Source organism: Schistocerca gregaria, chromosome 3 (assembly GCF_023897955.1).
Source record: "Schistocerca gregaria isolate iqSchGreg1 chromosome 3, iqSchGreg1.2, whole genome shotgun sequence".
Taxonomy (NCBI): Eukaryota; Metazoa; Arthropoda; class Insecta; order Orthoptera; family Acrididae; genus Schistocerca; species Schistocerca gregaria.
In genome coordinates, this window is record NC_064922.1 from 20,554,546 (window position 1) to 20,569,313 (window position 14,768).

Consider the following 14,768-nt stretch of genomic DNA (forward strand, 5'->3'; position numbering starts at 1 on the left):
GTGCAGTCGGCTGCTACTGGTGTTGCTGGTTGTGACTGCTGATAACAGATGCCGTAGCAATCAATTCATGGAGTGAGTTGTATGTTTAGCGATAGTCTGTCTCTGACAAGGAAGCACAGGTGATATAGGTGCGAACACAGGAGGCTTGCAGCCCCTCGCTGCCTGCAGACACAGAGCAGCCACACTAGAAGAGCGGCCTAAGCCGTAGGCGAAATGTGCTCATTCGCTTTGGCGCGACGTCGAACTATAAATAAGGCTGTCACTAGCGTGAGCGTTGCGTGAGCGTCGTGTAAAGTCGGAAAAGTCATCTGCATGGGTGATTGCCAAGTTTGGGGAGCGTTTCGTAGTACGATCAGTGCAAAGAGGACGCGGAAACTTATTGTGTCCCAGTGTTTTGCAGTTGGACGACAAGAGTTTTACGCAGTAGCAAAGAGCGAGGCACTGAGTTGGCATGAACAATGGAGAGCACAATGGGGCTCGAGATGTGCTTGTTACCTCAGGTGTTGTGTGATTGTCGACAAGGAGTGAAATGGACCAATTTGTGACCGCCCTTTCAATTTAAGACGTTCAAAACAGACGGAATTAGCATACGTAATACCAGAGCATCGAAACTACTTGGAACTCTTGTGTATATGAACGTGTCCGCGCCTTTGTATTCTGGTACCTTCGTCGCTACAAACCAACCAACCATCGTGTCCGTGCACATCAGAGTCGCAAAGAATGGAGAATAGCCAGGCTTGGTCGTGTGTGTAGCTGTAGCTCAGTTGGCAGATCGTTCGCTTAGCGTGTGAACGGTCTCGGGTTCAAGCCCCGGCTTCTCCATATTTTGTGGTCAGTGCATGGTAAGTGTTGGTCGCGGCGAACATAAACGCACGCAAGAAGTTGCAAAACCAGCGTCACAGACTGATATGATGTATACTGTCATAAGGAGAGCAAGATGTAAGTGTGGGGACCGGCTGTTATCGTGGTGTCATCGAGTGCAGATCTGTCTTAGGTATCACGGCTTAACGTCATTGAAGTCTAGAGGTGGACAGCACGTTCGTCTTACTCAGAGCGGTGTCTGAACTCTATTTTCGACGTTATGCGTGCCACTTTCATTGTGTCCAACTACGATTCGATACAGAATGCACGAAACCTGAAAGACACCCTCACTGATACATAGAGAGTAGTGTTTGTCTGCGGAATAATGGGAGTGCAAGGGTCTGTGACGTTGATATGACTGTATGTAGCACTACTAGCTATTGGGGGGGTGGGCGTAGCTCAGATGGTACAGCGCTCGCTTAGCGTGCGAGAGGTACTGGGATCGATACCCAGCGCCACCAGAATTTTTAACACACCTACATGCGCACTTTGCCATGCAAGTGGAATAATTCCCAACCGGCAGAGGTGTGTAGGCAGATACAAGCGAACGATTAGCATCCACAATTGCGCCGATTTGACGTAAATCCCACTGCACGTTCCCATTCTTTGCGTGCAGTCGGCTGCTACTGGTGTTGCTGGTTGTGACTGCTGATAACAGATGCCGTAGCAATCAATTCATGGAGTGAGTTGTATGTTTAGCGATAGTCTGTCTCTGACAAGGAAGCACAGGTGATATAGGTGCGAACACAGGAGGCTTGCAGCCCCTCGCTGCCTGCAGACACAGAGCAGCCACACTAGAAGAGCGGCCTAAGCCGTACGCGAAATGTGCTCATTCGCTTTGGCGCGACGTCGAACTATAAATAAGGCTGTCACTAGCGTGAGCGTTGCGTGAGCGTCGTGTAAAGTCGGAAAAGTCATCTGCATGGGTGATTGCCAAGTTTGGGGAGCATTTCGTAGTACGATCAGTGCAAAGGGGACGCGGAAACTTATTGTGTCCCAGTGTTTTGCAGTTGGACGACAAGAGTTTTACGCAGTAGCAAAGAGCGAGGCACTGAGTTGGCATGAACAATGGAGAGCACAATGGGGCTCGAGATGTGCTTGTTACCTCAGGTGTTGTGTGATTGTCGACAAGGAGTGAAATGGACCAATTTGTGACCGCCCTTTCAATTTAAGACGTTCAAAACAGACGGAATTTGCATTCGTAATACCAGAGCATCGAAACTACTTGGAACTCTTGTGTATATGAACGTGTCCGCGCCTTTGTATTCTGGTACCTTCGTCGCTACAAACCAACCAACCATCGTGTCCGTGCACATCAGAGTCGCAAAGAATGGAGAATAGCCAGGCTTGGTCGTGTGTGTAGCTGTAGCTCAGTTGGCAGATCGTTCGCTTAGCGTGTGAACGGTCTCGGGTTCAAGCCCCGGCTTCTCCATATTTTGTGGTCAGTGCATGGTAAGTGTTGGTCGCGGCGAACATAAACGCACGCAAGAAGTTGCAAAACCAGCGTCACAGACTGATATGATGTATACTGTCATAAGGAGAGCAAGATGTAAGTGTGGGGACCGGCTGTTATCGTGGTGTCATCGAGTGCAGATCTGTCTTAGGTATCACGGCTTAACGTCATTGAAGTCTAGAGGTGGACAACACGTTCGTCTTACTCAGAGCGGTGTCTGAACTCTATTTTCGACGTTATGCGTGCCACTTTCATTGTGGCCAACTACGATTCGATACAGAATGCACGAAACCTGAAAGACACCCTCACTGATACATAGAGAGTAGTGTTTGTCTGCGGAATAATGGGAGTGCAAGGGTCTGTGACGTTGATATGACTGTATGTAGCACTACTAGCTATCGGGGGGGTGGGCGTAGCTCAGATGGTACAGCGCTCGCTTAGCGTGCGAGAGGTACTGGGATCGATACCCAGCGCCTCCAGAATTTTTAACACACCTACATGCGCACTTTGCCATGCAAGTGGAATAATTCCCAACCGGCAGAGGTGTGTAGGCAGATACAAGCGAACGATTAGCATCCACAATTCCGCCGATATGACGTAAATCCCACTGCACGTTCCTATTCTTTGCGTGCAGTCGGCTGCTACTGGTGTTGCTGGTTGTGACTGCTGATAACAGATGCCGTAGCAATCAATTCATGGAGTGAGTTGTATGTTTAGCGATAGTCTGTCTCTGACAAGGAAGCACAGGTGATATAGGTGCGAACACAGGAGGCTTGCAGCCCCTCGCTGCCTGCAGACACAGAGCAGCCACACTAGAAGAGCGGCCTAAGCCGTAGGCGAAATGTGCTCATTCGCTTTGGCGCGACGTCGAACTATAAATAAGGCTGTCACTAGCGTGAGCGTTGCGTGAGCGTCGTGTAAAGTCGGAAAAGTCATCAAAGTCATCTGCATGGGTGATTGCCAAGTTTGGGGAGCGTTTCGTAGTACGATCAGTGCAAAGGCGACGCGGAAACTTGTTGTGTCCCAGTGTTTTGCAGTTGGACGACAAGAGTTTGACACAGTAGCAAAGAGCGAGGCACTGAGTTGGCATGAACAATGGAGAGCACAATGGGGCTCGAGATGTGCTTGTTACCTCAGGTGCTGTGTGATTGTGGACAAGGAGTGAAATGGACCAATTTGTGACCGCCCTTTCAATTTAAGACGTTCAAAACAGACGGAATTTGCATTCGTAATACCAGAGCATCGAAACTACTTGGAACTCTTGTGTATATGAACGTGTCCGCGCCTTTGTATTCTGGTACCTTCGCCGCTACAAACCAATCAACCATCGTGTCCGTGCACATCAGAGTCGCAAAGAATGGAGAATAGCCAGGCTTGGTCGTGAGTGTAGCTGTAGCTCAGATGGCAGGTCGTTCGCTTAGCGTGTGAACGGTCTCGGGTTCAAGCCCCGGCTCCTCCATGTTTTGTGGTCAGTGCATGGTAAGTGTTGGTCGCAGCGAACATAAACGCACGCAAGAAGGTGCAAAACCAGCGTCACAGACTGATATGATGTATACTGTCATAAGGAGAGCAAGGTGTAAGTGTGGGGACCGGCTGTTATCGTGGTGTCATCGAGTGCAGATCTGTCTTAGGTATCACGGCTTAACGTCATTGAAGTCTAGAGGTGGACAACACGTTCGTCTTACTCAGAGCGGTGTCTGAACTCTATTTTCGACGTTATGCGTGCCACGTTCATTGTGGCCAACTACGATTCGATACAGATTGCACGAAACCTGAAAGACACCCTCACAGATACATAGAGAGTAGTGTTTGTCTGCGGAATAATGGGAGTGCAAGGGTCTGTGACGTTGATATGACTGTATGTAGCACTACTAGTTATCGGGGGAGGGTGGGCGTAGCTCAGATGGTAGAGCGCTCGCTTAGCGTGCGAGAGGTACTGGGATCGATACCCAGCGCCTCCAGAATTTTTAACATACCTACATGCGCACCTTGCCATGCAAGTGGAATAATTCCCAACCGGCAGAGGTGTGTAGGCAGATACGAGCGAACGATTAGCATCCACAATTGCGCCGATTTCACGTAAATCCCACTGCACGTTCCCATTCTTTGCGTGCAGTCGGCTGCTACTGGTGTTGCTGGTTGTGACTGCTGATAACAGATGCCGTAGCAATCAATTCATGGAGTGAGTTGTATGTTTTGCGATAGTCTGTCTCTGACAAGGAAGCACAGGTGATATAGGTGCGAACACAGGAAGCTTGCAGCCCCTCGCTGCCTGCAGACACAGAGCAGCCACACTAGAAGAGCGGCCTAAGCCGTAGGCGAAATGTGCTCATTCGCTGTGGCGCGACGTCGAACTATAAATAAGGCTGTCACTAGCGTGAGCGTCGTGTAAAGTCGGAAAAGTCATCTGCATGGGTGATTGCCAAGTTTGGGGAGCGTTTCGTAGTACGATCAGTGCAAAGGCGACGCGGAAACTTGTTGTGTCCTAGTGTTTTGCAGTTGGACAACAAGAGTTTGACACAGTAGCAAAGAGCGAGGCACTGAGTTGGCATGAACAATGGAGAGCACAATGGGGCTCGAGATGTGCTTGTTACCTCAGGTGCTGTGTGATTGTGGACAAGGAGTGAAATGGACCTATTTGTGACCGCCCTTTCAATTTAAGACGTTCAAAACAGACGGAATTTGCATTCGTAATACCAGAGCATCGAAACTACTTGGAACTCTTGTGTATATGAACGTGTCCGCGCCTTTGTATTCTGGTACCTTCGCCGCTACAAACCAACCAACCATCGTGTCCGTGCACATCAGAGTCGCAAAGAATGGAGAATAGCCAGGCTTGGTCGTGTGTGTAGCTGTAGCTCAGTTGGCAGGTCGTTCGCTTAGCGTGTGAACGGTCTCGGGTTCAAGCCCCGGCTCCTCCATATTTTGTGGTCAGTGCATGGTAAGTGTTGGTCGCGGCGAACATAAACGCCCGCAAGAAGGTGCAAAACCAGCGTCACAGACTGATATGATGTATACTGTCATAAGGAGAGCAAGGTGTAAGTGTGGGGACCGGCTGTTATCGTGGTGTCATCGAGTGCAGATCTGTCTTAGGTATCACGACTTAACGTCATTGAAGTCTAGAGGTGGACAACACGTTCGTCTTACTCAGAGCGGTGTCTGAACTCTATTTTCGACGTTATGCGTGCCACTTTCATTGTGGCCTACTACGATTCGATACAGAATGAACGAAACCTGAAATACACCCTCACTGATACATAGAGAGTAGTGTTTGTCTGCGGAATAATGGGAGTGCAAGGGTCTGTGACGTTGATATGACTGTATGTAGCACTACTAGTTATCGGGGGGGTGGGCGTAGCTCAGATGGTAGAGCGCTCGCTTAGCGTGCGAGAGGTACTGGGATCGATACCCAGCGCCTCCAGAATTTTTAACACACCTACATGCGCACCTTGCCATGCAAGTGGAATAATTCCCAACCGGCAGAGGTGTGTAGGCAGATACGAGCGAACGATTAGCATCCACAATTGCGCCGATTTCACGTAAATCCCACTGCACGTTCCCATTCTTTGCGTGCAGTCGGCTGCTACGGGCGTTGCTGGTTGTGACTGCTGATAACAGATGCCGTAGCAATCAATTCATGGAGTGAGTTGTATGTTTTGCGATAGTCTGTCTCTGACAAGGAAGCACAGGTGATATAGGTGCGAACACAGGAAGCTTGCAGCCCCTCGCTGCCTGCAGACACAGAGCAGCCACACTAGAAGAGCGGCCTAAGCCGTAGGCGAAATCTGCTCATTCGCGTTGGCGCGACGTCGAACTATAAATAAGGCTGTCACTAGCGTGAGCGTCGTGTAAAGTCGGAAAAGTCATCTGCATGGGTGATTGCCAAGTTTGGGGAGCGTTTCGTAGTACGATCAGTGCAAAGGCGACACGGAAACTTGTTGTGTCCCAGTGTTTTGCAGTTGGACGACAAGAGTTTGACACAGTAGCAAAGAGCGAGGCACTGAGTTGGCATGAACAATGGAGAGCACAATGGGGCTCGAGATGTGCTTGTTACCTCAGGTGCTGTGTGATTGTGGACAAGGAGTGAAATGGACCAATTTGTGACCGCCCTTTCAATTTAAGACGTTCAAAACAGACGGAATTTGCATTCGTAATACCAGAGCATCGAAACTACTTGGAACTCTTGTGTATATGAACGTGTCCGCGCCTTTGTATTCTGGTACCTTCGCCGCCACAAACCAACCAACCATCGTGTCCGTGCACATCAGAGTCGCAAAGAATGGAGAATAGCCAGGCTTGGTCGTGTGTGTAGCTGTAGCTCAGTTGGCAGATCGTTCGCTTAGCGTGTGAACGGTCTCGGGTTCAAGCCCCGGCTCCTCCATGTTTTGTGGTCAGTACATGGTAAGTGTTGGTCGCGGCGAACATAAACGCACGCAAGAAGTTGCAAAACCAGCGTCACAGACTGATATGATGTATACTGTCATAAGGAGAGCAAGGTGTAAGTGTGGGGACCGGCTGTTATCGTGGTGTCATCGAGTGCAGATCTGTCTTAGGTATCACGGCTTAACGTCATTGAAGTCTAGAGGTGGACAACACGTTCGTCTTACTCAGAGCGGTGTCTGAACTCTATTTTCGACGTTATGCGTGCCACTTTCATTGTGGCCAACTACGATTCGATACAGAATGCACGAAACCTGAAAGACACCCTCACTGATACATAGAGAGTAGTGTTTGTCTGCGGAATAATGGGAGTGCAAGGGTCTGTGACGTTGATATGACTGTATGTGGCACTACTAGTTATCGGGGGGGTGGGCGTAGCTCAGATGGTAGAGCGCTCGCTTAGCGTGCGAGAGGTACTGGGATCGATACCCAGCGCCTCCAGAATTTTTAACACACCTACGTGCGCACCTTGCCATGCAAGTGGAATAATTCCCAACCGGCAGAGGTGTGTAGGCAGATACGAGCGAACGATTAGCATCCACAATTGCGCCGATTTCACGTAAATCCCACTGCACGTTCCCATTCTTTGCGTGCAGTCGGCTGCTACTGGTGTTGCTGGTTGTGACTGCTGATAACAGATGGCGTAGCAATCAATTCATGGAGTGAGTTGTATGTTTTGCGATAGTCTGTCTCTGACAAGGAAGCACAGGTGATATAGGTGCGAACACAGGAAGCTTGCAGCCCCTCGCTGCCTGCAGACACAGAGCAGCCACACTAGAAGAGCGGCCTAAGCCGTAGGCGAAATGTGCTCATTCGCTTTGGCGCGACGTCGAACTATAAATAAGGCTGTCACTAGCGTGAGCGTCGTGTAAAGTCGGAACAGTCATCTGCATGGGTGATTGCCAAGTTTGGGGAGCGTTTCGTAGTACGATCAGTGCAAAGGCGACGCGGAAACTTGTTGTGTTCCAGTGTTTTGCAGTTGGACGACAAGAGTTTGACACAGTAGCAAAGAGCGAGGCACTGAGTTGGCATGAACAATGGAGAGCACAATGGGGCTCGAGATGTGCTTGTTACCTCAGGTGCTGTGTGATTGTGGACAAGGAGTGAAATGGACCAATTTGTGACCGCCCTTTCAATTTAAGACGTTCAAAACAGACGGAATTTGCATTCGTAATACCAGAGCATCGAAACTACTTGGAACTCTTGTGTATATGAACGTGTCCGCGCCTTTGTATTCTGGTACCTTCGCCGCTACAAACCAACCAACCATCGTGTCCGTGCACATCAGAGTCGCAAAGAATGGAGAATAGCCAGGCTTGGTCGTGTGTGTAGCTGTGGCTCAGTTGGCAGATCGTTCGCTTAGCGTGTGAACGGTCTCGGGTTCAAGCCCCGGCTCCTCCATGTTTTGTGGTCAGTGCATGGTAAGTGTTGGTCGCGGCGAACATAAACGCACGCAAGAAGGTGCAAAACCAGCGTCACAGACTGATATGATGTATACTGTCATAAGGAGAGCAAGGTGTAAGTGTGGAGACCGGCTGTTATCGTGGTGTCATCGAGTGCAGATCTGTCTTAGGTATCACGGCTTAACGTCATTGAAGTCTAGAGGTGGACAACACGTTCGTCTTACTCAGAGCGGTGTCTGAACTCTATTTTCGACGTTATGCGTGCCACTTTCATTGTGGCCAACTACGATTCGATACAGAATGCACGAAACCTGAAAGACACCCTCACTGATACATAGAGAGTAGTGTTTGTCTGCGGAATAATGGGAGTGCAAGGGTCTGTGACGTTGATATGACTGTATGTAGCACTACTAGTTATCGGGGGGGTGGGCGTAGCTCAGATGGTAGAGCGCTCGCTTAGCGTGCGAGAGGTACTGGGATCGATACCCAGCGCCTCCAGAATTTTTAACACACCTACATGCGCACCTTGCCATGCAAGTGGAATAATTCCCGACCGGCAGAGGTGTGTAGGCAGATACGAGCGAACGATTAGCATCCACAATTGCGCCGATTTCACGTAAATCCCACTGCACGTTCCCATTCTTTGCGTGCAGTCGGCTGCTACTGGTGTTGCTGGTTGTGACTGCTGATAACAGATGCCGTAGCAATCAATTCATGGAGTGAGTTGTATGTTTTGCGATAGTCTGTCTCTGACAAGGAAGCACAGGTGATATAGGTGCGAACACAGGAAGCTTGCAGCCCCTCGCTGCCTGCAGACACAGAGCAGCCACACTAGAAGAGCGGCCTAAGCCGTAGGCGAAATGTGCTCATTCGCTTTGGCGCGACGTCGAACTATAAATAAGGCTGTCACTAGCGTGAGCGTCGTGTAAAGTCGGAAAAGTCATCTGCATGGGTGATTGCCAAGTTTGGGGAGCGTTTCGTAGTACGATCAGTGCAAAGGCGACGCGGAAACTTGTTGTGTCCCAGTGTTTTGCAGTTGGACGACAAGAGTTTGACACAGTAGCAAAGAGCGAGGCACTGAGTTGGCATGAACAATGGAGAGCACAATGGGGCTCGAGATGTGCTTGTTACCTCAGGTGCTGTGTGATTGTGGACAAGGAGTGAAATGGACCAATTTGTGACCGCCCTTTCAATTTAAGACGTTCAAAACAGACGGAATTTGCATTCGTAATACCAGAGCATCGAAACTACTTGGAACTCTTGTGTATATGAACGTGTCCGCGCCTTTGTATTCTGGTACCTTCGCCGCTACAAACCAACCAACCATCGTGTCCGTGCACATCAGAGTCGCAAAGAATGGAGAATAGCCAGGCTTGGTCGTGTGTGTAGCTGTAGCTCAGTTGGCAGATCGTTCGCTTAGCGTGTGAACGGTCTCGGGTTCAAGCCCCGGCTCCTCCATGTTTTGTGGTCAGTACATGGTAAGTGTTGGTCGCGGCGAACATAAACGCACGCAAGAAGTTGCAAAACCAGCGTCACAGACTGATATGATGTATACTGTCATAAGGAGAGCAAGGTGTAAGTGTGGGGACCGGCTGTTATCGTGGTGTCATCGAGTGCAGATCTGTCTTAGGTATCACGGCTTAACGTCATTGAAGTCTAGAGGTGGACAACACGTTCGTCTTACTCAGAGCGGTGTCTGAACTCTATTTTCGACGTTATGCGTGCCACTTTCATTGTGGCCAACTACGATTCGATACAGAATGCACGAAACCTGAAAGACACCCTCACTGATACATAGAGAGTAGTGTTTGTCTGCGGAATAATGGGAGTGCAAGGGTCTGTGACGTTGATATGACTGTATGTGGCACTACTAGTTATCGGGGGGGTGGGCGTAGCTCAGATGGTAGAGCGCTCGCTTAGCGTGCGAGAGGTACTGGGATCGATACCCAGCGCCTCCAGAATTTTTAACACACCTACGTGCGCACCTTGCCATGCAAGTGGAATAATTCCCAACCGGCAGAGGTGTGTAGGCAGATACGAGCGAACGATTAGCATCCACAATTGCGCCGATTTCACGTAAATCCCACTGCACGTTCCCATTCTTTGCGTGCAGTCGGCTGCTACTGGTGTTGCTGGTTGTGACTGCTGATAACAGATGGCGTAGCAATCAATTCATGGAGTGAGTTGTATGTTTTGCGATAGTCTGTCTCTGACAAGGAAGCACAGGTGATATAGGTGCGAACACAGGAAGCTTGCAGCCCCTCGCTGCCTGCAGACACAGAGCAGCCACACTAGAAGAGCGGCCTAAGCCGTAGGCGAAATGTGCTCATTCGCTTTGGCGCGACGTCGAACTATAAATAAGGCTGTCACTAGCGTGAGCGTCGTGTAAAGTCGGAAAAGTCATCTGCATGGGTGATTGCCAAGTTTGGGGAGCGTTTCGTAGTACGATCAGTGCAAAGGCGACGCGGAAACTTGTTGTGTCCCAGTGTTTTGCAGTTGGACGACAAGAGTTTGACACAGTAGCAAAGAGCGAGGCACTGAGTTGGCATGAACAATGGAGAGCACAATGGGGCTCGAGATGTGCTTGTTACCTCAGGTGCTGTGTGATTGTGGACAAGGAGTGAAATGGACCAATTTGTGACCGCCCTTTCAATTTAAGACGTTCAAAACAGACGGAATTTGCATTCGTAATACCAGAGCATCGAAACTACTTGGAACTCTTGTGTATATGAACGTGTCCGCGCCTTTGTATTCTGGTACCTTCGCCGCTACAAACCAACCAACCATCGTGTCCGTGCACATCAGAGTCGCAAAGAATGGAGAATAGCCAGGCTTGGTCGTGTGTGTAGCTGTGGCTCAGTTGGCAGATCGTTCGCTTAGCGTGTGAACGGTCTCGGGTTCAAGCCCCGGCTCCTCCATGTTTTGTGGTCAGTGCATGGTAATTGTTGGTCGCGGCGAACATAAACGCACGCAAGAAGGTGCAAAACCAGCGTCACAGACTGATATGATGTATACTGTCATAAGGAGAGGAAGGTGTAAGTGTGGGGACCGGCTGTTATCGTGGTGTCATCGAGTGCAGATCTGTCTTAGGTATCACGACTTAACGTCATTGAAGTCTAGAGGTGGACAACACGTTCGTCTTACTCAGAGCGGTGTCTGAACTCTATTTTCGACGTTATGCGTGCCACTTTCATTGTGGCCAACTACGATTCGATACAGAATGCACGAAACCTGAAAGACACCCTCACTGATACATAGAGAGTAGTGTTTGTCTGCGGAATAATGGGAGTGCAAGGGTCTGTGACGTTGATATGACTGTATGTAGCACTACTAGTTATCGGGGGGGTGGGCGTAGCTCAGATGGTAGAGCGCTCGCTTAGCGTGCGAGACATACTGGGATCGATACCCAGCGCCTCCAGAATTTTTAACACACCTACATGCGCACCTTGCCATGCAAGTGGAATAATTCCCGACCGGCAGAGGTGTGTAGGCAGATACGAGCGAACGATTAGCATCCACAATTGCGCCGATTTCACGTAAATCCCACTGCACGTTCCCATTCTTTGCGTGCAGTCGGCTGCTACTGGTGTTGCTGGTTGTGACTGCTGATAACAGATGCCGTAGCAATCAATTCATGGAGTGAGTTGTATGTTTTGCGATAGTCTGTCTCTGACAAGGAAGCACAGGTGATATAGGTGCGAACACAGGAAGCTTGCAGCCCCTCGCTGCCTGCAGACACAGAGCAGCCACACTAGAAGAGCGGCCTAAGCCGTAGGCGAAATGTGCTCATTCGCTTTGGCGCGACGTCGAACTATAAATAAGGCTGTCACTAGCGTGAGCGTCGTGTAAAGTCGGAAAAGTCATCTGCATGGGTGATTGCCAAGTTTAGGGAGCTTTTCGTAGTACGATCAGTGCAAAGGCGACGCCGAAACTTGTTGTGTCCCAGTGTTTTGCAGTTGGACGACAAGAGTTTGACACAGTAGCAAAGAGCGAGGCACTGAGTTGGCATGAACAATGGAGAGCACAATGGGGCTCGAGATGTGCTTGTTACCTCAGGTGCTGTGTGATTGTGGACAAGGAGTGAAATGGACCAATTTGTGACCGCCCTTTCAATTTAAGACGTTCAAAACAGACGGAATTTGCATTCGTAATACCAGAGCATCGAAACTACTTGGAACTCTTGTGTATATGAACGTGTCCGCGCCTTTGTATTCTGGTACCTTCGCCGCTACAAACCAACCAACCATCGTGTCCGTGCACATCAGAGTCGCAAAGAATGGAGAATAGCCAGGCTTGGTCGTGTGTGTAGCTGTAGCTCAGTTGGCAGATCGTTCGCTTAGCGTGTGAACGGTCTCGGGTTCAAGCCCCGGCTCCTCCATGTTTTGTGGTCAGTACATGGTAAGTGTTGGTCGCGGCGAACATAAACGCACGCAAGAAGGTGCAAAACCAGCGTCACAGACTGATATGATGTATACTGTCATAAGGAGAGCAAGGTGTAAGTGTGGGGACCGGCTGTTATCGTGGTGTCATCGAGTGCAGATCTGTCTTAGGTATCACGACTTAACGTCATTGAAGTCTAGAGGTGGACAACACGTTCGTCTTACTCAGAGCGGTGTCTGAACTCTATTTTCGACGTTATGCGTGCCACTTTCATTGTGGCCAACTACGATTCGATACAGAATGCACGAAACCTGAAAGACACCCTCACTGATACATAGAGAGTAGTGTTTGTCTGCGGAATAATGGGAGTGCAAGGGTCTGTGACGTTGATATGACTGTATGTAGCACTACTAGTTATCGGGGGGGTGGGCGTAGCTCAGATGGTAGAGCGCTCGCTTAGCGTGCGAGAGGTACTGGGATCGATACCCAGCGCCTCCAGAATTTTTAACACACCTACATGCGCACCTTGCCATGCAAGTGGAATAATTCCCAACCGGCAGAGGTGTGTAGGCAGATACGAGCGAACGATTAGCATCCACAATTGCGCCGATTTCACGTAAATCCCACTGCACGTTCCCATTCTTTGCGTGCAGTCGGCTGCTACGGGCGTTGCTGGTTGTGACTGCTGATAACAGATGCCGTAGCAATCAATTCATGGAGTGAGTTGTATGTTTTGCGATAGTCTGTCTCTGACAAGGAAGCACAGGTGATATAGGTGCGAACACAGGAAGCTTGCAGCCCCTCGCTGCCTGCAGACACAGAGCAGCCACACTAGAAGAGCGGCCTAAGCCGTAGGCGAAATCTGCTCATTCGCGTTGGCGCGACGTCGAACTATAAATAAGGCTGTCACTAGCGTGAGCGTCGTGTAAAGTCGGAAAAGTCATCTGCATGGGTGATTGCCATGTTTGGGCAGCGTTTCGTAGTACGATCAGTGCAAAGGCGACACGGAAACTTGTTGTGTCCCAGTGTTTTGCAGTTGGACGACAAGAGTTTGACACAGTAGCAAAGAGCGAGGCACTGAGTTGGCATGAACAATGGAGAGCACAATGGGGCTCGAGATGTGCTTGTTACCTCAGGTGCTGTGTGATTGTCGACAAGGACTGAAATGGACCAATTTGTGACCGCCCTTTCAATTTAAGACGTTCAAAACAGACGGAATTTGCATTCGTAATACCAGAGCATCGAAACTACTTGGAACTCTTGTGTATATGAACGTGTCCGCGCCTTTGTATTCTGGTACCTTCGCCGCTACAAACCAACCAACCATCGTGTCCGTGCACATCAGAGTCGCAAAGAATGGAGAATAGCCAGGCTTGGTCGTGTGTGTAGCTGTAGCTCAGTTGGCAGATCGTTCGCTTAGCGTGTGAACGGTCTCGGGTTCAAGCCCCGGCTCCTCCATGTTTTGTGGTCAGTACATGGTAAGTGTTGGTCGCGGCGAACATAAACGCACGCAAGAAGTTGCAAAACCAGCGTCACAGACTGATATGATGTATACTGTCATAAGGAGAGCAAGGTGTAAGTGTGGGGACCGGCTGTTATCGTGGTGTCATCGAGTGCAGATCTGTCTTAGGTATCACGGCTTAACGTCATTGAAGTCTAGAGGTGGACAACACGTTCGTCTTACTCAGAGCGGTGTCTGAACTCTATTTTCGACGTTATGCGTGCCACTTTCATTGTAGCCAACTACGATTCGATACAGAATGCACGAAACCTGAAAGACACCCTCACTGATACATAGAGAGTAGTGTTTGTCTGCGGAATAATGGGAGTGCAAGGGTCTGTGACGTTGATATGACTGTATGTGGCACTACTAGTTATCGGGGGGGTGGGCGTAGCTCAGATGGTAGAGCGCTCGCTTAGCGTGCGAGAGGTACTGGGATCGATACCCAGCGCCTCCAGAATTTTTAACACACCTACGTGCGCACCTTGCCATGCAAGTGGAATAATTCCCAACCGGCAGAGGTGTGTAGGCAGATACGAGCGAACGATTAGCATCCACAATTGCGCCGATTTCACGTAAATCCCACTGCACGTTCCCATTCTTTGCGTGCAGTCGGCTGCTACTGGTGTTGCTGGTTGTGACTGCTGATAACAGATGGCGTAGCAATCAATTCATGGAGTGAGTTGTATGTTTTGCGATAGTCTGTCTCTGACAAGGAAGCACAGGTGAT

General features: G+C 49.7%; 7 non-coding genes across 7 annotated transcripts; all 7 read left to right on the forward strand.

The window, feature by feature from the left end:
• The first annotated feature begins 4,201 nt into the window (after positions 1-4,201).
• Trnaa-agc (transfer RNA alanine (anticodon AGC)) lies at positions 4,202-4,275 on the forward strand. Its single transcript has one exon. It is a non-coding gene; the product is annotated as a tRNA-Ala (tRNA).
• A 1,386-nt stretch (positions 4,276-5,661) lies between these two features.
• On the forward strand, positions 5,662-5,735 carry Trnaa-agc (transfer RNA alanine (anticodon AGC)). Its single transcript has one exon. It is a non-coding gene; the product is annotated as a tRNA-Ala (tRNA).
• Positions 5,736-7,121: 1,386 nt separating this feature from the next.
• Trnaa-agc (transfer RNA alanine (anticodon AGC)) lies at positions 7,122-7,195 on the forward strand. The gene has a single exon. It is a non-coding gene; the product is annotated as a tRNA-Ala (tRNA).
• Positions 7,196-8,581: 1,386 nt separating this feature from the next.
• Trnaa-agc (transfer RNA alanine (anticodon AGC)) lies at positions 8,582-8,655 on the forward strand. The gene has a single exon. It is a non-coding gene; the product is annotated as a tRNA-Ala (tRNA).
• A 1,386-nt stretch (positions 8,656-10,041) lies between these two features.
• Positions 10,042-10,115, forward strand: Trnaa-agc (transfer RNA alanine (anticodon AGC)). The gene has a single exon. It is a non-coding gene; the product is annotated as a tRNA-Ala (tRNA).
• A 2,846-nt stretch (positions 10,116-12,961) lies between these two features.
• Trnaa-agc (transfer RNA alanine (anticodon AGC)) lies at positions 12,962-13,035 on the forward strand. The gene has a single exon. It is a non-coding gene; the product is annotated as a tRNA-Ala (tRNA).
• Positions 13,036-14,421: 1,386 nt separating this feature from the next.
• Trnaa-agc (transfer RNA alanine (anticodon AGC)) lies at positions 14,422-14,495 on the forward strand. The gene has a single exon. It is a non-coding gene; the product is annotated as a tRNA-Ala (tRNA).
• Positions 14,496-14,768: the final 273 nt, after the last annotated feature.